Raw genomic sequence first — 16293 nt, 5'->3', positions numbered from 1 at the left:
CGGGGTGGGCTCGGCGGCGGCGGCGGCGGGGGCAGCGCTGGCTCCGCCGCGGCGGCGAGGAGGAGAGGAGGAGGAGGAGGAGGAGGAGGAGGAGGAGGAGGAGGAGGAGGAGAGAGGAGGAGGAGGAGGAGGAGGAGAAGAGGAGAGGAGGAGGAGGAAGAGGAGGAGGAGGAGGAGAGGAGGAGGAGGAGGAGGAAGGAAAGAGGGAGGAGGAGGAGGAGGAGGAGGAGGAGGAGGAGAGGAGGAGGAGGAGGAGGAGGAGGAGGAGGAGGGATCGGGGCCGGGCCGGGCCGGGCCGCGCTCGGCTGCGCGGCTCCTCCAGGAGGCGGGGCCGACGCCGCAGCTCCGCGCCGCTCGCTCGCTCAGCCGGCGCCCGTCACCGTGACACGGTCCCTGTGCGCTGGGCGGCGGGCCCGGCGGCGCTCGGCGGCAGTGGCGGTGGCGGCTCCGGCTCCAGCTCCCGCTCCTCCCCCTCCCTCCTCCCCTCCCTACCCCTCCCCTCCCCCTCCCCCTTCCGCCGCCGCCGCCGCCCCGCCTCCCGCTCCCGCCTCGGGCCCCGCAGCTGCTGCCGGAGGAGGAGGAGGCGGCGGCGGCGGCGACGGCGGCGACGACAGCGCCGACGACGGCGGCCGACGAGGAGGCGGCGGCGGCCGCGGCTCCGGGCGCTCGGCTCTCGGGCCCGCGCTCGCCCGCACGGCCGAGGGCGGGGCGCTGCCTCCTCCGCCTGGGCCGCCCGCCGCCCGCCGCCGCCTGGGCCGCCGCTGCCCCGGGGCGCCCGGGAGGAAGAGGAAATGCCCGGGCCCGCGGCGCCCCCTCTGACGGACCCTCTGAGCCGCCGTCGGCGCCGCCAGAGCGAGGCTGCGGCGGGGCCGAGACCGAGGCCGGGGGTGAGGCCGGGGAAGCCAGGGGGGAGGGGGAGACCGAGGTTGGGACTGAGGCGGGAGGTGAGGGTGAACCCGGTTCCGGGACTGGGGGTGACACCGAGGCCGGGGGAGGGGAGGCCCTGCTTGGGGTTGGAGGACGCCGGGCGGGAAGAATCCCAGGCCCGGCCGGGACCTTGGAGTTCTGGGGAGGCCACAGAGCCGGGAGCCGGGCCTGCTTCCCGGGTCGGAGCGAAGCTCCGCGGGGCCTTGGTGCCCTAGGAGCCGGGCTCCCGCCGAGGTCCGCCCTGCGTCGCCCCTCCTACTAGCCATGTGCGCGGCGGGGCCTGGTGACAGGAAAGCGGCCCCGACCTGGCCTAAGGCCTTAGCCCGGGAGCCCCGACCTGCGGCCATGTGCAACCCTTGGAAGGAGAGCTGCGACCTCCCGCTCCGGAGGAGTGATAAATCAGACCGGTAGATTACAGGCGCCGGAGGCCTCCTCATCTTTATGGCGTTAGGAGTGAAAACGGAGCCGTTTTCAACCTAACATTTTCATTTAAAGTTTCAAGTTAAAAACGGAAAAGTTTTTGGAATGTTTATTAATTCATTGAAAAATAGCAACAAGAAACCATTCCAGGTTAACATAAATAATAGGTCTTAAAAAGAAAAAGTAACTGCATTTTCCACAGCAATAAGTTAGTGAAAGTGGTGGCATTATTTTACACATTTTAGAAATCTCATTAATATCTAATTTTATGGGAAGGAGACTCAAGGTTGTCCGATGCCTCTGCATTCGGGCTGTTTATATAAATTATTTTGGTTGAAGCTTACCCCATAGGCACCTGTTTGCAATTTATATATAACTAGATCACTGGGACATGAAGTACCATGTGGAGGCCCAGTTGGTCAGTATAGGTCAGACAGGCCTTGAATCTCCCCAGTGGAGTTAGGAGATAACAATCTCCAATTATATAGCACATGTGGTTTCATGTGATCTGCATCAATTCTAGGAATTAAGGGTATTGTTAATCTGAATTAATGATAATTATATGAATTAATAATAATGAATTAAGAAAGAAACTGAGGCTTGGAGAGGTCAAGTGAAACACCCTATCCATACTTGATAGATTTGGTTACCCATTTGAGGTGGGATTCAAGCTCAATTTTTTGATTTCCCCCTGAGTACACTATTCTAAGCCACTGAGATATCTGAAGAGCACAAAGCACAGTGGCTTCATAGTAGGTGATAAATAAATGCTTGTGGACAAGAATATGATTCACAGCTCCCTGCCTTCTAGAAGTGCCTTATTTATTAGTATAGGGATGCACTAGTCCTGGAACTGCAATCAAATCCCACCAACTTGGTGATCTTGGGGATGTCCCTTAACTTTCCTAGGCTCTTTTTTTTTTTTTTTTTTTTTAAATCTGAAAAGGGGTAGGTGGACTAGATGGTCTCTGAGGCCCCATCAGTTCTGTATCTGTAAACCGGTGTTCCTATTAAGTTCAGCTGTCTATTGAATGCAAACCACAGAGCCAGAAAATGCTGGTATGATCCGTCCAAACCTGGATGGGTGTTGCTGATTCATAGAGGAACTTCTTAAACATTTTGGAGTCTGAACTTCCAAAATACTTTCTAATATGGGAGAAATTATAGGAAAATACTTCCATTAAAAAAAAAATCAAAACATTTTCAAGAAATAAGTGATCTCCTTTAAATACTTAATAGTAGTTACACTAATCTTTCAAAAGATCTCTGATTCTCGCCCCAGGGAGGTGATATTTAAGAGTAGCTCTGGCCACTCTGCTGAAGAACTTTAGCACTTGGGTAATGAGTAAATGGAGTCTGTCCTTTAACCTATACTCTTAAGTCTTCCTTGTTGGTAAAATCAGCCAGAACTTTGGTTCCTCTGGAATAGCCTCTGAGAACAAATTTTATATCATAGTACAGCAGTGAAATAGGACTTCAGGGGAGGAATATAGTACTGCCCATATAAATAGCATTGGAGAAAAGAGAATGATTATCCTTCAACAGGTTGAGTTTGCTCTTTTCAGCATCATTCAGTCCAACAATGATTCAATACCAACTGTACTGTTTTTCTCACTGGTTATTTAAAGGAGTTATTTTGCATTTCAGATAGTTTAGGTAAATCAAACCATATGGTAAAACTACCAGAGTAACCACCTCCCCTTCCTGGTTTACTCCATGGGTCCCTCATATGTATATATCCATTCAGGGCCTATATTTGCTAGTAAGGATAGCAGTAGAACTGGGAGGAATGTGGGGAGAGATAAGGTTCATTTCTGCACCTGTGCAGAAATGTGGTATTTCCACTTTAGCCTCAGATCAACTTGAGTCCAGGCCAAATGTAGCAAAGAGAAGCTCGGCCTTCCATCTGCCAGGACCATCTCTTTTCCACCTTTAACCTTTCTCCCCACTAAAGGATAATTACTCCTGTCATCCTTTGTTGAAATCTGGAATTCATTTTAAATAATGATTAGGAAAAGTAAGAAAGATATTGTTACCAAACTTCAGGTAGGTTATGGGTGAAATAAGTTTGATGGGCTGTAACATTGTTTTTTTATAGGAAAATATATTCCAAGTTACAAACAATTGAATTTCAAATGAAGTTTTGGAGCATCACCTATAAATTGGGACTGCCCCATGCATGTGAAAGGTTGATGTGCTGACTTAACCTCACACTGAGGACTGAGGAGGAGACATGAACACTCAGAAGAGAGAAATGACCAAAGCGGACAGAAGATGGACTGGGGCCCTGTGAGCTCCAGCTGAGGAAGGTTAAAGACAGGTCAGACACTAGGACGCGTCTTGAGTAATGATGTGATTTCAGGGCCCTCCTCCACCATCCCTTTCTTTCAGTGCCCTCCTTCATCATGTCTAAGTTCTAGCTTTCTTCAGGGTTCAGATCAAGCTCATATTCTTCCACAAAACTGTCACTGACCCAAGCTCAGCCTACATTGATTTCTCTCTTATCTCAGCTTCCACAGTGCTTGTACACAGCACTAAGCATTTGTGCCTTTGTACTGGCCACCCTGCATCCTGGGATGCTGCGCCCACGTGCTCTCCCTCTGTCTCTCTCCCTCTGTCTCTCTCACATACATGTGCATGCGCGTACCTTCCAGATCCAGTTCAGAGACTCTGTACAAGAAGCCTTCCCTTTCCTTTGGCCAGCAGGCCCTTGTCCTTGGAGCTTCTCTTCTAGGGATGTCATTAAGTGCCTGCTGGGATTGTCTCTCTCCCTGTTAGTGTGGGACTTCCCTGGAGGTCATACACAGCTGTGTCTTTGTCATTGTGTCCCTTGTGCCCGACAATACTGGAAGACAGCACCTTTGGTCTGTTGGGTATGCAGTGGTTTACAGAGGGCAGAGAGCCAGGTTGGAGGCAGGCAGCCTGTTCTTCCCCAGTTCAAATCTAGCCTCAGATGTTTACTAGCTGTGGGACCCTGGGCAAGCTACTTGACCCTGTTTGCCTCCGTTTCCTTAGCTGGAAAACCTTCAGAAGGAAATGGCTAGCCGCTTCAGCATCGTTGCCAAGAAAACCCCCAGTGAGGTCCCTGAGATTTAGATGTGACTGAAACGGCAGCCCGAGACCCTTCCTTTCACCCAGTTGTCCCTCTATAATGTGTGAGTGGGCAGTAAAGCAGAAGGTTCACGTGGGCACTTGGTAACCTGTGAAGAGGACATCACCAAGAAGTGTCAATCATGGCTGCCAGGGGCTGGGCCTCCTTAGTCCCTTAACTGAGGTCCATCCATAGGACTGATTGAGCACCTACAGGATACTAATTATGTCTTGAGCTGCTCAACAGTCCCAGGCTGCATTTATAGCAATTCAGTGGTCTAAAAACTGCTTCCTGCTTGGAGATCCTGTGAGCCACTGCAGGCTGCTCATCAAAATGAGTGTTTATCCATTAAACAAAATGCCAACACGTGGAGCTCAGCTTAGCTGACAGCTTAGAATTGGACTCAGGAGGCAGCTGTGAAGGCTGAGGATGATATTACACGATGTGAACTTGGAAAAGTCACAGCTTCTCTGTGAAACAAGTAGAAGGCACTTTTGGTTCTCATCAGTCTAGTTTGTCATGATTCTGTAATCAAAGTCACTTGTAATTCGGCCATTTCCTTTACACCTAGAAAGGAGAAACCTTATTATCCAGAAAGACAGGAGTGTAGTGTTTATAGCTCAACATTGCTGATCCCCTCCTTGTTCTCTTTGTAGCCAAAGGTATATAGTAAAGACCATCAGTGGGAATGTAACAGTCCCTATCTGTATCGTAGAAGCCGACCTCACTGAGGTTCAAAGGGCTAGGGACCCAGACATTGGGAAGTACTTTCTAAACCCCTCTGACAAGGAGGTTGCCCTTGCTGCCTGGTGGGATGGTACTGAGCAGAGAAGCCCACTTTGCTGTAGATTAAAATTGAGCAGCCAGTACTCTGACCTTCTGAACTATTCCCCATATTGTGTTCTAGATTCTTCAAGACTTAGTAAGAATTACCTGTTCTGGGTACTCAATCTGTACCCATGATCTTGAGTTCATTTGGCACCGCTTTGTGGGTGAGTGTAGCCTATCCATAGTCTATTGGGATTAATTGTGTATTTCTCTCCATCCCCTTCTCTGTGAGGTTTTGTTCTTTCCCGTTGTGTCTTTACAGAGAAGGTAGCTTTCATTTAGTGTACCCGGCCCCTGTGTTTTCTTGGAGACAATCCCTCTTTGCACAGAGCCCAGTCATGGGCTCTTGTCCCTTCTTTCCTTGTAAACTCTTCTGGACTTTGCCCTCTGTTGTTAGACTTTTTTTTTCCCTTATAAACGAATCTTTTCCTGAATCTACCCTTCCTCCTATTGCCTTCTCTTTTCTTTCCTTCCGGTTTCCTGGTAGAGTGAAATGCATTATTCTGCACCTCCCTGTGTAAGTCTTTGTTTTGACCTTCTTGCCTAGTTCACTTGAAAATGAGACTTGGATGTTTCCCATTCTTCCTCCCCTTTCCTCCCTATCTGTTTGGCCTTGTACTTGCGATGATATGAAATAATTCACCTTTCTTTCCATTGTTGCTGGATCGTTTCAGACTCCTGATGACCCCATTTGGGGTTTCTTGGCAGAGATATTGGAGAGGTCAGCTGTTTCCTTCTCCAGCTCATTTTACAGAGGAGGAAACTGAGGCAGATGGGGGGTAAGTGACTTACCTAAGATGACACCACATCCAGGGCTTCTAAAGCCAGATTTGAAGTCTTCCTGCCTCCAGGCCTGGCCCTCTATCCCTGGCACCCCCTGGCTAGTTTATGTCCCCTTAGTATATATCTTTTCTTCTTCCTCTTTTCAGAGAAATAAACCATAAGAAAACCATGCCTGGCTGGTTCAAACATAAGAAGCAAAGCTTCCCAGGAGAAGTAAAGATTTGCTTCCTGGCTCTTCCCTACTTTCCCCAAGAAAGTCAGGTTCTACCTCACCTCTGGCTCAGACCCGAATGCTCAAATCAGTGTGACACCTTCTGGAAAAAGCAGGCCAGTTGTGGCTGATTTATGGTTTGACTGTTAGTGACTCCCCTGGCCACTCCCCTGAATGTACCATCTCCACCCATTCGAGAATATTAGATGACTGGAACTGGCTCCCTCTTTGTATTTGTATCCCCATGGAACCTGATCCATGGTGCTTAATAAAAGCTTTTTTGTTCATTAAAGGGGATACTAAGTTGATTTGCATGGGAATTTTTAGCTTGCTGTCCAACAACCAAAGCTTGTTGGTTCTTACACCTATATTTTTGTAATTGCCCTTGCCCTGTCTACCCTCCCTTTATCTCCTGGCCCCCCCAGTTGACATACCTTGATTGACAGGTTGGTACAGAAGAGAGTGTTGGGAGTTGGAGGTAGAAGATCTCTGTTCAAATCCCAGCTCTGCTACTCCCTACAGGACACATCAGCATCCTCATGTATAAAGTGAGAAGGTTGAATTAGGTGGCCCCAGATCCTTCTGGCTGCAAATCTGTTATTCTGTGATCTAGTATGTAGTTGTGATTCTAACTCTATTCAGTAAATATTTATTAAGCTCCCACTCCATTTAAGGTCCTAAGTCTAACCTCCTTTTCAGATGACAGTCCCTCAAATTTTCAGTGACAGCATCAGTGAAAGAAGTCCTAAAAACTTACCTGTTGCAAATTGACACAAGAGGCATCTCACCATTGCTGTACAAGCACTTCTCTGTCCTGGCATTTTACTTCATTCCTCACAGGGGCCTGTTCCAAACTCTTCCTTCTCTTCATTCACTAGCAGGTATGTCCCAGATGACCTAACCTAACTTTGCATTCCAGTGAGGTGATGGAGACTTTCTAATCCGTCCTCAGCTCCTGCAGATCTCTCCTCTTCTCTGGCACAAGAGAGCTGTTCTTTCCCTCCACAAAGGTCAGGTCTCACACGTGCCCCGGATCCCACTCCCTCCTGCCTCCGTCAGTAACTCACTCTGGTGAGTTACTCCCATGCATCCTCAATCCTGCCCTCATGACTGGCTCTTTCCCACAGTTCTCCAAACATCTTCAGGGTTTTACGTGTCCCTTCAATTCCATCTTGTTAGAATCACAAAAAGTCAAAATCCAGTCCGATGCAGACCGGAACAAGAATCCTTGCTTTCCTATACTTGATCAGTGAGATCCTGGCATCCTCTTTGAAGAATCCTGGTGAGAGGGCACCTGTTACCTGCAGAGACAGGTCATCCAGGGCTTAGTATTGATCACTTTTGGTTCTTTGTAACCATCACCGATTATTCCTCGTTCCACCCTTCACATCTGTTCCTTCTTGTGGATGTCCTCTAGTTTTATCAGCACCTGTCCAGGGCTCAGAACCGAACTCGGTGTTCCAAATCTCCAAGTGGGGTAGACTCCAGTGGGAAGTCAGTGGGAAGGCCTAGGATCACATGGCCTTTTTTTGGCTGCCATATCCCTGTTCGCTCATATTGAGCTTTAAGTCTACTTAAAATATCAGATCATTCATCTGTTTGATACATGTGAGGGTTACTTTTTGAATGCGAGCATGAGACTTAACATGTAACTCTATTAGATTTAATAAGAGTTATTCCCCTGGTGGTTTTGAATCTTGACCACATGTGTAAAGGATATCTCCATTTTTGATAGGGTACAATGAGACCTTGATCGAGTCATTCACAAAGCCGTGAAACCCCACAGGGACAGCCACGTGCAGGTCCCTCCACTGAAGATCCTGGCCTGGACTCACTCGGGTGGCTTTAAGTGGAGCCATGCAGCCAGTGCTGGGTGAGGGCACTGGGGCCCAAGTGGTGGGGGGCTTACCCGAGTCATAGGGGCAGCACCTGTGCCCTGAGAGGAGGACTCTGCGACGGGCCACGCTGCCAGTGCGAGGAGACTTGGGTGAGCCTGAAAGCATTATGTATGAGATGAGTTATGGGGAGCAATGATGGACAGATAGAAAACATCACCACGTCCTGCAGTGGTGGAAGCAGATCTGGAATTACCATCAAGCACCTGCCGTCTCTTGCCAGGCTTTCCAGCCCCTCCTGGATCTGGCCAGCGCTCAGCTGGAGATGAAGTGAAGGGCCATGAGTGGCCCCAGGCCAGTGAACACTCGAGGGGAGTGCCAGAGGCTGACCTAAGTTCACAAACATTAATGGTCCTGAGAACTCAAGTCTATGGATTTATTCAGGTAAACTGTTCACAGAATTGACCTGATCTAACTATTTATTACTCCATCAAAAAGGAGAGCGAGTTTAATCTGGCATAACCTGTTCTTGAGGAAGCTCTGGTGGCTTTTTATGCTCAACATTTTCTTGACCAGCTCCAGCTGTTATAGAATGTTCCCAGGAACATAGTCAAGCTCACTAGCCTATAGCGGGGCAGATTCCATTTTCTTCCCTTTGGGGAAAGTCAGTATAACATTTGTCCTTTTCCTTAATATCGCCGAAAAATTGCAGTGTTCTCTACTACCATGTGACACCGCCCACTGTTCCATGTTGCCATCTGTCTTTTGCAGTAGGTTCTTTGCAGGTCTGACTGCTGCCCCCAGGTCCTCCCTGCAATCCAGACCAACACCCAGATATACTTCCTAGGGGTGGATCTTGCCAGCAGTCATCGTGGCTCCCTGGTGTTCACCACCCGACGACATCCTCCCATGGCCTTTGTAGGCTTTGGGGCATCTGTCCCCACTCCCACGCTCCAGCTGCACACCCAGGGGGCAACTTCTCTGACCCCTCACACTCTAGTTTATGGGACACTTCGGAAGATGCTGTAGCTTACGAGACCCACCCCCACGATTATCAGATCTAATGAACTTTTATTTATTTTGTTGATAAGGTATGTCCAATTGCTACAAACATTCCCCTGTAAGTCAGTAACAAGCACTCCCACTAGTCCATACAGTGTAGAGAAAGTGGGCCCAGACTGGGTGACCACCTCTGACTGTTAGCAGGTGGTCCTTTTCTTACTCTTGGTGGGGCTTGTGACCCCCCTCCTAGGGGAAATGAAGGTTTTCTGCTCAGATTCTTGTGGGGCTTTATTCCTAGTGGAGTCCAATTGGTTCTCAAGACACTGCCACTAGGTGCTGCTATTCTGAGGTCAAGGCCAGGATACCAGGGACAAGGTGAGAACTAAATTCGGCAGACTTTCTGAGACTGAAGGATCTTCCTCTGGCTAGGGTGTTCAGAGAGGGGAGGAGGCAGTCTTCTTCCCTCCCGCAGCCTCCAGCAGTTCCTTTTCAGGAGCTTAGCTGGAAGGCTTTTACTCTAAGATTCTAGAAAGTAGTTTTTCTACAGGCTTTGGCAGGTATGACCTAGTGCTTCAGCCAATCTGAACAGATTTCCTGTCACACTTAGGGAAATTTCTAGGCCTTGCTCACTCCTAATGAAAAATCAAGATGTTCTCAATGACCATAACAAGGCCAATATGAGTGGGGTGATTTCTGCCAGACCCTTGTACTGTTGCCTCTTCAGCTTTGTCTTGGAGCACTGCCTGCCATATATTCACTTCTTTAGAAAGACGAGACATTTCTATGCCCTTAAACATTCTGTTGTTTCCTTGCCATTGTTCAGGCTTTTCCCTGTGTCTAGAAGCCTTGCCCTTCCTCATAAATTGCTACCCAGTTCCCAAGTCTAGATCTTGGCTCCTAGGAAACCTTCCTGATTTACTAACAGTCTTCCTCTTTGTACTTCATGGAATACTTGATTTTGTAATTCTGCTGCACTTGTGTGAGGCTGTGGTGCGGCTATTCTGCTCTCATTCGCTTGAAGTTCCTCCTTGCCCAAGGCCATGACATCTCAACGTGTGATGCTGTCCCCTATACCTGGCCAAATGCCTCGCACTGCGGAGTTGCTTAATAAATGATTACTATATTGTATAAGCCCATTGTGTCCTAGTATTTAAATTAGAAAGGTCAAAGTGGAAAAAAAAAATTAGGGTGGGAACCTGGCATTCCTGGGTTGGCTGCTGCAGTCTGTGTGATGGCAATTTTACCAGCTCCCCTTGGTTCAGCTGTCACCCCTGTGCAGGGGACCCTCAACTCAGGGCCTGGCTCCATTCTCTCATGAACTTGAATTCCTTATTAACTGCCTGCTGCACAAAGTCCATTGCATTACTTTAAAGAACCTTAAATTTGACACGTGGGAAACACCTCATCATTCCCCTCTGTCCCCAAATGCTGCTCTTTCCAATCAACATTAGTGTTGATGCCGTGCCCATCCTTACACGTTTGCCACCTCGGCATCACAGACTGATGTCCAATCCATTGGTCAGCTTCCAGTCAACAAGCATTTATAAAGTACTTGGGATGCTGCTCAGTGTAGCGTCGAGGACACAAAGGCAGGAGCAGTGCCTGCTTCCCAGGAGCTCCTGGTGGAGACCCTACAGACCGTGGATGCACAGAAGAGTAGAGATCCCTAGGGGGCTGCAGAGGCTTCCTAAGGCAGAGCGGTTATTAGGAAGGGTGGAGGAGGAGGGGCAGTGCCAGGTTTGGAGTGCAGCTAGGGAACACGGTCATGTCCAGAGAGTCTGGGCACTGGCAAAGACCTGCTTTAGGCTGATGGGTTAAAAAGCTGGGTGGAGAGAGGCAGAGCCCTACAGTTTGTACTTGCAGTTTGCATCGATGTACAGTTTGTCTCCTGAGCTCAGGAGATTCTGGACTCAGGATCCCAAGTTGCCCTTCAATGGAACCTGCCCTGATCTCCACTCCCTCCTTCCCCATTCAAGTTCTCTTCCCCCTGGACATTACTTTGTACACATTTATTTTTTGTGTACTTGTTACTTCCATCTAGTAGAATGTAAGTTTCCTGAAGTCAAGAAATGTTTCTGTTTTGTCATTATAGCTGCAATCCCTAGCACGTAATAGCGCTTAACAGTATTTTTTAATTGAATTTGTATTTCAGTTAAAATTGGTTCAATAAGCACTTATTGCTCTGACTAGGGTTGATTATATAGAGATGATGAATGAAACCCTGGAAAGGAGAGCTTCCCAGTATCTAACATGTGGATGGCATTTTTTTAGCGGAAATCAGCCATGAGCAGGTGGAGGGCCCGATCTTGCCGGCTAGTCTCCGTGTGACGTTGACATGCGCGCCACCAGTTACAACTGCCCACTGAAGCCGAATTTGCGGTACATTGTGGCCAGTAATCTAAAACGGTTTAAGCTGCCACCCCGTGTAACTGGCTCCCCAGGCCGAATGTAAGGACAGGAGCAGCCTGGCTGCAGAATCGGGGAGCACGGTTTGAATAAATGTCCCACAACGGCAGAGGGTGCAGGACTCCAATGACAGGATCTAATTAGTCCAGGGAGCAGTTCATTCGGGGCCATGCTCATCAGCCAGCCCAGTCAGCAGCTTGAATCGCCTCCAGGAGTCAAGAGCACTAGGGCACGATGACCTGAAAGCACTCTCCAATGGCTCAGCTAGGACCGTCCCATTGATGAGTGTCCCCACTAGAAGGAGTTGGTCTGGAGCTCTCATCCAGCTCTGGGTATTCATCGGAGGCTCTTGGTCTCATTATGTACCTGTCTTGGCCTGTTGAAGAAAATGATAGCAGGTGCTTTCAGCTAGGCTTCTTTATGCTAGGAAGCAGGTGCAGAACCCGGCGCCCTTGGGGCCATAGCTGAGTGTGTGCCTTATCCTTGCCTTCCTGTGCCCAGATCCCAACACGGGGAATGTGTTGTCACGGGCTCAGGTGGTCAGGGGGCCCCCGCTACTGAGAACTGACCCGGGGTAGGCTAACTGGAGGCCTTCGGCTGAGCACGTGACTCAGGCTGCCCGGGTCTTGGCTGCCAGGTCTACCACATGGAAAAAGGCAACTCAGATAGGTCTTGTGGATTTGGTTATTGGAGTCCCCCCAGTTTAATAAGAACCTCCTCGTGCATAGTCTATAAAAAAGATGTCATTTAGTAGGCAAGTGCTCCATGGTCAGAGTGTTGTGCCAGGTCCTATTAACAAAATGCTGAAATGTGGGCTGTGAAGGCAATCCAAAACGCCGCCCGTCTATGTTGGAAATGTTTCTGATGGGCGTGGAGCCTCAGAGAGATGTGCATCAAACCCTGTGACTGAGGAGTTTGTGGGGCAATGGGAAGAGATTTTCTTCCACTCTCCTTTAGCTCCTAGAGTTTGTAGGTAACTTTCCTCTGCCATTTGGGAGCAGGAAAAGGAATGGCCTCTTCTGGGGATGGAGATGGGAAGAGAAGTCCCTTCTGGGTTTCCTTCAAATACCCTCCAGACGCAGATGTTCTTCTCCATGTTGCATTCTGCTCTGATCTTAAACTGCCATGAGTGTAATATGTGTAATATGAGAAAGATGGAAGGGCTCAAGGCCAGCTCAGTCATGGGTCCTCGTGAACCTCAGAGGGATTGCCCTCACTACTTCTGCAAATTGTCCTTGATATTGCTCTGAATGCTTCCTTAAAGAAGACTTCGTTTTCAGCCAGGGTGGCCCGTTCCGAATTTCTGGCAATTCTTCCTTCCATCTGATGAGGAATGAGAGGAAATCTGCCTTCCCGGAACTCCCATCATCGGTTCTATTTCCACCTTCCAGGAGTTAGGCAAAATTAAATCTAAGCCTTTTCTCCATATTCAGTGACACTCATCCCTCCAAGTTTCCTCTTCCACTTCCTAAGTCTCTTCTTCATGTTAAATTTTCCCTTCAGCTAATCCTTATGTAATTATAAGAGAATAAAAGGAAGGTGAGATTCATGAAGGTAGGGATTATCTTGCTTTTACCTAGTGCCTTGCTGAAAGTAAGTGCTTAATAAAAGCCTGTTGATTGATAGTTTTAAATTGCCTCCTTGTCTTCATCAGCCCTCCTTTTAAATTTTTTCAGGGTCTTATATAAAATAGGGGTCTGACTAAGTTCTCAAGAGGAAATCTGCATGGAAGCCCTGCCACCAGCCCTACCCTTGTGGGATGGAGTACCACGTGACCCAATCACCAGCCTTGATTACCAAACTCCCCTTGATGCCTTTTGTCCCATTCAGTTCTGATTCTGCTTCTGCCTTACCTGGCAAGCCCTCCTGTAACAAGCATGGAACTACCACAGGACGGACAGCTTAGCAAAAATCACCTCGACGGCTAACTTAAGATGGTCTGAAGATTGCACAGCGCAGCCCCGTACCTCTTCACCAAAGCAAGGAAGGTTCTTTCCCCTCGTTTCCTTTTTTTGATATTACAGCATGCGTTTATTAAGAGCTTCCTGTGTGCCAGTTACAGTCCTGGTACTGGTCTGTGCCCTCAGGAAATCTGCAGCCACGGGAGTGCCCACCAACATGAGGGACCTGCCGTGTGTTTGGGGGCAGTGTTCATAAACACATAAGAAAAAATAAATGTTTTTACATGACCACTATATGTCTGCTCCTGTGCTGAGTGCTAGGGACACACAAAAAGGCAGAAGAATCCCTGTCCTCGGAGAGCTCACAGCCTTGTGGGGGGAGGTGGCACATTAACAAAAGAAGGGAGTTTGGGGGGGGCATGAGGAAGATCTGCAGCTGAATGGAAAGTGATGAGATGGAGGCTGAGGGGGGAGCTCCCCATCCTCTCCGAGCAGGCGTGAATCAGAACATGGGTCATCAGCTGGTGGGAATCACCAGGTGCACTGAGGGCTGACTGCAATTTTGACCTTTGGTGTATCGTCCATTCCGTAGCCGCCTATTCCACCTTTACTGAAAATTAGTCACCTTTACACAAGATTCTGGGTTTTACAAAGCACTTTATTCACAACAACTCATTGGGAAAATACTGAATTCTCAGTTTGAGGACTTGAGTCTGTTATCTGTGTGACTTTGGAGTGGTCACTCACCTTCCCTGGGCCTTTGTTTCTTCCTCTGTAAAATGGGGGAAACTGGACTAGAAGAAGGCCTCGGGTCCCTTTTATCTCTTGCTCTGTTATGTAGTGAATTGAAGACCCTCTAAAATGAAAGAATCAGGCTGGGTCGTCTTAAAAGGCTCACTGCCAAGGCCTCTGACCCATGGGCGAGGTAGTGCCAGCAGGATTATTCCCATTCTGCAGAGAAGGGAAGAGGCTCATAGAAGGGACCTGGCGGGCACGTGGCTCCTCAATGAGGAAGTGTCAGCCATGTAATTCAAAGTCTGCATTGCCCAGGCTGCAAGGATCTAAAAGACCATCCTAGGGAAGAAGGCACAAAGAGGTCACAGATCTTCCCGGTAATCAGGACTCGAGCTTAGTCCTAATGGTCTCTGTTTCCATTCAGAGAGATTCCTTGTCCAGTAACCTCCAAAAACCTTTTTGTTGATCAAGCAGACCCCAAAGGATACAGAGCTATTGGACGGTACTCTTGTTGTTCACATTGGGATCACATGATTGTATAGTCTTAAATGTTTTAAGAAACAGAAGAGTTCTACAGCTTCCTTTATTATGAGAAGCTGGCAATTCAGCAGATAGTAAAACTAAGGTCGGTGGGCTTGTTAAAAGATTGATTCCAACCAGGTTAGTGTTTTTGAAATCAGATGTAAATTGCTGCATATAAAATTTTTAGGAAAAATAGAAAAAAGAACCCATGTTCCCAGAGCCGGCTGGCCTGAGAACCAGTCCCTGGGACACTTTGCAGGCTGGGAGGAGCAAGGACAGAGAGTTTCCTGGACTCCTGATCTCTCAGGTGGCACAGGCTGGAGGGGGTGGGATGGTAGCAGGGCTGCCCCCTCCCTCCCACAGCTTGGCTTAGACTGGGGAGAGCTGCTGTGGCCTTGGGTGAGCGCCTGTGGGGACATGCCCAGGGAGAGGCACTAGGATAGGGCAGAGCCCCTCTGCCAAGGGCGTGGCCACAGGGCAGACCCTCTTGAGCCCTAGCCTTGACCCCAAAACAGGCTGGAGATGACCACCGGATGGCAGGGGTGAGCGTTAGAGAGCCGCCCTGCTGCTGCCCTACATTTACGGCACTGCCATGGGGCCTGCCACCTGAGGTACCCCACCGACTCCCCACCCCAGCTCTCCTTGGCTAACTGCGTCCATGCGGGACCCCCAGCTTCCCCAGCCCTCACGTGGCCCAGTCTTCGGCCCAACTGGCAGCACAGTTGAGGCTGGCAGAGGGGCCTGCCCGGGTCACCAGCAGCCACACCAGCCCCTGTCCCTCGTGGCTTGGCTGTGGGTCACCATTGTCATGTCCCAGCCACTAACCTGCATATCCTGTCTCCGCTCTGGAGCCCCCTCCCAGGGCCTTCCTCTGACCAGAAAAGGGGTTCTGGGCCGGCGCCCATCAGTGCCCCCTCCCATGCTAAATCCGGTTTCACTGATGAGGTTCCGCCAAGGCGCGTGCCCTAGTTCTGCCTCTTCCCAGGAAAACCTGAACCATCCAAGAAAGAGAGCTGGTAGAAGCAGACAGGGCTGGTGACCTGAGCCGGCCGGACCACTCAAGCCCAGCACTTGTCGGGCCTGTCTGCCCCATGAAGGAACAGCGAGCCAGAGGAAGCTCTGACCCCAAAGGCCAAGCAAGTTTCAGAGGTGTCCATTGGAGCATTTCCCCACAACCTGAGCTCTCCAAAAGGGAACCTACTGCTTCAGGGGCAAATGCTCTCCCCTGACCAGAGGACCCACCTGCTGGGGGTCTTGGGAAGGGTGTCCGTGCATTAAGGAGGAGACTGGTAGCTTCTGAAGGTCTTTCAAACTTAGGTTGTGGGATTCTTTCCCTTAAACCTAAAGGAAACACAGTCTGAGAAGGAGGAAAAGTTAGATCAGAAGCAGAATTGCTTCTGTAGGTGGAGCACAGCACCGAGATGATCTCGCCTCTCAAACCTGTTCTCCCCATGTACAGCAGGAGGACGGATAGATAGTCCTTGTCCTTACGCCTGTGATCCCGTGACTTGATAAGGTTTATCCTCCAGGTCCTATAAGCTGAGTTGCTGTCTGAGAACCCAGGTGGAAAAGCCTATCTCTAAAAGAGAGAATCAGCTTAAAGATGGTCTAATTAATGGATCTCTCACCAAC

General features: G+C 49.4%; 1 long non-coding RNA gene across 4 annotated transcripts; it reads left to right on the top strand.

Moving 5' to 3' along the window:
* The first annotated feature begins 712 nt into the window (after nt 1–712).
* LOC127547430 (uncharacterized) lies at nt 713–13698 on the top strand. Of its 4 annotated transcripts, XR_007950179.1 has the most exons (9): nt 725–887; nt 3446–3667; nt 5941–6045; nt 6196–6872; nt 6960–7141; nt 7996–8133; nt 8379–8539; nt 11369–11476; nt 13180–13698. It is a non-coding gene; the product is annotated as an uncharacterized LOC127547430 (long non-coding RNA). The 4 variants fall into 4 exon arrangements; XR_007950177.1 differs by having other exon boundaries at nt 724–887; nt 7996–8539; XR_007950180.1 differs by lacking the exon at nt 6196–6872 and having other exon boundaries at nt 713–887; nt 7996–8539.
* The last annotated feature ends 2595 nt before the right edge of the window (nt 13699–16293 follow it).

This window comes from Antechinus flavipes, chromosome 2 (genome assembly GCF_016432865.1).
Source record: "Antechinus flavipes isolate AdamAnt ecotype Samford, QLD, Australia chromosome 2, AdamAnt_v2, whole genome shotgun sequence".
Lineage (NCBI taxonomy): Eukaryota > Metazoa > Chordata > Mammalia > Dasyuromorphia > Dasyuridae > Antechinus > Antechinus flavipes.
The sequence above is the reverse complement of the archived record's forward strand: the minus strand, read 5'-3'. Positions and strand labels throughout refer to the sequence as shown.